General features: G+C 35.7%; 1 pseudogene; it reads right to left on the bottom strand.

Moving 5' to 3' along the window:
- The window catches only part of LOC102418544, an 8,994-nt pseudogene extending 4,740 nt beyond the window's left edge, over positions 1 to 4,254 (bottom strand).
- Positions 4,255 to 5,460: the final 1,206 nt, after the last annotated feature.

Genomic DNA, 5,460 nt, shown 5'->3' with positions numbered 1-5,460 from the left:
AGAGACCATCCTTTCTGATTTTATTCACCGTAGATTATTCCTCTGTGAGTACATCTCAAAATTTATCTGACCAATATTTCACAGAGGGAATTTAAAGTTTTTTCCAGACTTTTTGAATTATTATAGTTCTGCAACAATTATACTACTACATATGATATTTTCAAGTTGGGTAAAAACATCTAAGATACATTCTTAAATGTAAACTTGCTTGATCAACAGTATTTGCATTTAACATTTTGTTATATATTTGCACCAATTTGCCTTCTCATTGGAAAATATGAGGAATTTTTAGTTTCCTAAAATCCTCAACAACCTTTTGTCCTATCAAAACACTCCTTTCTGGATCATCTAAAAGGTGACACAGTTACCTCCTACTTTTACTTTGCCTATCTTTTAATCTAAAGCTATATATGTTTATACTTTTCTTATATTTTTTGTCTATTAGGTAATGTGGTTGTTGCTCTTTTCTTGCCAGATTCATAAGAGCTCATTATTGCATAAGAAATGATCACCATGACTAATACAGATTGCCGATGTCTTCTACATCTAACCACTTGTTCTTTTGATTTACTGAAAACTTTCCTATGAATAAATCATTATCTTCTAACTTGTTTCCCATTCCTTAAATGTTTTAATCCAATCAAAGTAAAGCTGGTGTTTTTAATATCAGACCCTGATATTCTTTTAAATCAGTATTATTAAATTTTTCCTAAATGAAGCTATAATTTTACACACGTTTTCAAAATGCTCTACAGTCTTATGGTATAAAACATAAGAAGACTTTTATAAGATACTTACGAAAAATTCTCACCAGATTTCATAAAGGAGCTTAAGCCTTTTTGAAGTGTGCAAATAGTTCTTTAATTATTGCAGGGCTTGCCGTGGTTAACCAATCTAATACCCTTGAAGTGAAGTTTTTCTCTTTTTCAATATCTTTTCTTAGTTTATTTAACTTTTTGTCAATTTTTTCTAACATCTTTATAGTTTGTTTGTTTATTTATTTAAGAAAGAGAGAGAAAGAGAGAGAGAAAGAGGAACATCATTTGTTGTTCTACTTATTTATGCATTCATTTGTTGATTCTTGTATGTGCCCTCACTGGGGATCAAACCCGCAACCTTTGCCTTTTAGGATGACACTCTAACTACTGAGTAACCCAACCAAAATCTCAAATATCTCTTTAAATTCTTTAGTGGGTAGTTCTTATTGGGTCTATAAAAAAAAGAGCATTCCCTTTGGAAAATCCTCAATTATCAGCACTTTGTATTTAACAACAGCAGGAACTAAGCACATGTTTTATGTCTCTACTAACTTACATGCTCTTTGATGAGTTTGTCAATATTTCCAAATGTTTGGACAAGTAAAATGAGAATATTTATGATTTACACCTTCCTTACCATCTCACTGGGGTGGGGATGGGTTGGGGCTAGGTTAGGCCTGACAACTGTCCTAGGAATTTGCTCTAGCCCTAAGGATGCTCTTTGGGAAGGATGGGGTTTATTTCTAATTATTTCTTAGTTCCACTGAAGTAGGATGACAACAATGTAACAACTAATGGGAACTGCTGATTCTAGAGAACACTGGTTATCAAACTCGAGGTTGGGACAAAGAATGCATTGTACTCTAGTTTTACAGAATGAAGCAGGCTGATCTGGAAACTAATGAAGCAAATTTTAGAGCTTTCATTATTCTATATTTCATATCATGTATAATCTTGATCTTTCAATACAGACGGATCTATTTCAGGTCGGTTTGGTGATAGCATCGAAACATCCTGTAAAACTAAAGTTCCATTCACTTGAGGGCATAGTGAGGCCCTATAATCACTACAAACCCAGTCCAGTAGCCTGAGGCATGTCAATTGTACCCTCCAAGTTCTAATACCACACAAGGTGTCCAGTCTCAAAGACTTAGGACTTTAGAATGATCCCATTAACTGGACATTTCTTTGAATCATAGGCCTTTGCATTTCCTTGAGTGTTTATGCCTTTAGTTAAATTTTTGTCCTTCCCTTCATGAGGAGCCAGGTTGGTGTCCTTAGGTTTTGCCCACACCCCACCCAGACTTACTTCCATATTTTGCTTTAGCATTCTTTTCTGATTTCTCTGTTGGCTTTCTATTTCTGTCTTTATCTTCTTCATCTCGAGTAAGTTTTCCTGAAGTATTTTCTCTTGAGCCTCCATTTTTTGCTGGAGTTCATTCAATGTCTGTCTCACCAGCTGCAGTTCCTTTTCCACTGCCTGCTTCTTGGCTTGCTCAGCTATTTCACAATGTTCTGCAAGAGAGAAGAAAATAACAGATATACCTAGCTGTACCCTTCAAAGGTCAGAGAGTGACATGACTTTAAATGGGTAGGAAGGAATCTCTATATATTCTTACTAGAAATACCAGCAAAACATATTTCAGAATGTGAAGAAAGGCACTGATTGTCTCAATGAGCCTTGTTATTTATTTATTTATTTATTTATTTACTTATACTCATCTGAGGACATGCTTCTACTTATTTTAGTGAGAGAGGAAGAGAAATGGTGAGAGAGGGAGAGAGAAAGGTAAAAAGAGAGAGGAAGGGAGGAAGAGAGAGAGAGAGAGAGGTGCATTAAAGGGCCCTGCAGGAACCTCCCCTCTCCTCTATATAAAGAGCCCTTCCCTGTACCTGCTAGAGCCTTCTCTCCAGCACTGAGGGCTTTGTCAGCCTGGAAAATGGATTCCTTTGTTGCAGCCTGTGATTTCAGGAAGCTCTGGAGGATCTCATTTGCCTAAATTCCACCAAGAAAGTTTTCTTGCTGAGGAAGTCATGTTCAATAACTGCACATTTGCTCTGTAAATTCTTCATCCTTTTAGGATCTCTCAGTGGTTCCTTTCCTTCACAGTCACAATGAAAAAATTCAACATTTTTAGTGAGAATAAAACCCTCTTTGGCAACCTCTTTTCTAGCTCTCCAATTTTCTGTTCTAAGAATGTCAGCTGCCCCCCACACCAAGTTACAGACAACTAGGTTAATGTGCAATCCTACATAAACTCATCCTCCATTTTTGCAATATCTGTACATTCTTTTTCTTCTGACTGGATGTTCATTTACCCTTTCTTACTCAGATATAATTTGTTAATATCTCAATTTATAGCAGGGGTCCTCAAACTATGGCCCGGGGGCCATATGCAAATACAAATGTTGTATTTGTTCCCATTTTGTTTTTTTACTTCAAAATAAGATATGTGCAGTGTGCATAGGAATTTATTCATTTTTTTTTAAACTATAGGCTGGCTCTCCAATGGTCTGAGGGACAGTGAACTGGCCCCCTGTTTAAAAAGTTTGAGGACATCTGATTTATAGCTTCTATCTCCTCTTCCAGGAAGCTTTGATGAACTTCTTTCTGAGATTTGAATGGCTGCCAGGTACACAGACCTGTCCTACCAGCTCTATATGGTTATGTATTCTTAGGCCACTAATTAGCTTCTTAGTGCATCACATTTCTCAATTGCATAATGGAGATGACAGTATTACCTAAATTCATATTATCCTGAAGATTAAGTTGATAATCCAAGCATAGCACGTAAGAATATACTTGGTTTAGTAACTGTGCGCTCAATATATATCAGCCGTCACCATCATCATTATCATCATTTTAAACATCACTATTCATATACTTATATGATAATCATTATCCCACCACATTCAATTGATTGTTTATATTTCTTTTTTTTAGGTAAGGTCATAAATTTCTTGAGAATATTTTTTCTTTAATTACGTATCCCTTGTACATAACACAAAATAATTACATTGTTTCCTAAATAAAAGGCATATTTTCTTCCATCTACATTCCTGACAGTAAATCCGATATTTGGAAAAACATATTTTTGTTTACTTAAAAATATTTAACTAATGTACAGATATTTCCATGCTTTGCTGTTTATTCACAAATGTCCTGTATTCTTAGATTTTCAAAAAAAATCAACAAAGACCCTCTGACACCCATCTGCTGTTCTTATCCCCTCTTTTTGTTCCTCACCTTCACTCCTTTCCTGGGTACCAGGTTATAGAAATGTTCAACCTTGTCCATTTCTTTTATGTAGAGATTGTATCCTCCTGGTACAGAGAAAGTTCCTCTCGAAATATTTTCCATCAGTGGCTCTGAAAGCTGTTTAAGCTGAGCCTGGCAATATTTGGCAGATGCCTCTTCATTCTGCAGCAAGAAATCTTCCTTCTTTTTCTCTATGGTGCCCTGCTCAGAAATGTGGAAAAATCCAAAGTAAAAAGGCTGTTGGAAAAGAAGGAAACTTCCAACTGTGATCCTCTTGGAAGAAGCTGTCTGATGACATCAGAGTAGCCTGGGGCATGGAAAAACAAACCAGGATCAGGAAGCTCATTTAATCCCAGTTTAGACCAATTCATGGTTTGACCTAGAAATAGTTCCTTAGTTCCCATGGTTTCAGGCTCAACATTTTTGAAATGATAGGATTGGCAGACAACTACTCCAAGATTCTTATATTTTTAAAAATTGGCATATAACATCATATCTGTTTCAGGTGTACAACATAATAATTCGATTCTATTTGTATAGATTGCCAAATGATCACCACAATGTCTGGTTAACCTTACATAGTCACAAGAATTGTTTTTTCTTTGATGAGAATTTTTAAGTTATACTCTGCTGGAAAATTTCAAATATGAAATCCAGTATTATCAAGGTTCCTATATCAGTCATAAGATTAACAATGGTCCATCCATTGACAATCGACAATGGGAAGTTCATTATGACTGGAAGTAATCTTTCCTTTCCAAACTTGGATTCCTATGGATTAAAATATATACACAGTAAATCAACTGTCCACTATTGAGGCAAGTGGTCACTGAACAGAATTTTGAACTACTTGTGAATTATTTCAATGAGGGTTTGATTGTGCAAAAATATAGGAACATAAATTATTTTGCTATACTTGAAAAATTACAACCCCTTTGGTTTTCTTCTGTATGAAGTGTGAGTTCTGTAACTAGTAGGATAGTCAATGACAGACTCAAAGGTGCTTAATTAAGGCAGAATTACATTGTCCTCAAGAATTCTCTTTCTTGGTGTCCACAGCTGCAATCTCTAGGCCTGTGAATATGATAAATATTAATCTTTTAATTAGATTTTTATATGGTACTGGGTGACTTTAAGAGATGGAGATTGCTCAAGTGTGAATACCTAAACACAAAGCTTTTTTTAAAAAAAACACAACACATTTTATTGATTTCAGAGATTAAAAGAGAGGGAGAGAGAGAAACATCAATGATGAGACTGAATCATTGGTCAGCTGCCTCCTGCATGCACCATCTGGAGATCAAGCCCACAACCAGGGCATATTCCATGACCACAGATTGAACTGTGACCTCTTGGTTCATAGATCCATGCTCAAAGACTGAACCATGCCAGCTGGGAAACACATGAGCTATTTAAGAGCAGTTTTCTCCAGTTGGTAGCAGA

Source organism: Myotis lucifugus, unplaced genomic scaffold (assembly GCF_000147115.1).
Source record: "Myotis lucifugus unplaced genomic scaffold, Myoluc2.0 scaffold_1035, whole genome shotgun sequence".
Taxonomy (NCBI): Eukaryota; Metazoa; Chordata; class Mammalia; order Chiroptera; family Vespertilionidae; genus Myotis; species Myotis lucifugus.
Note: the sequence above shows the minus strand (reverse complement) of the source record. Positions and strands in the feature narration are given on the sequence as shown.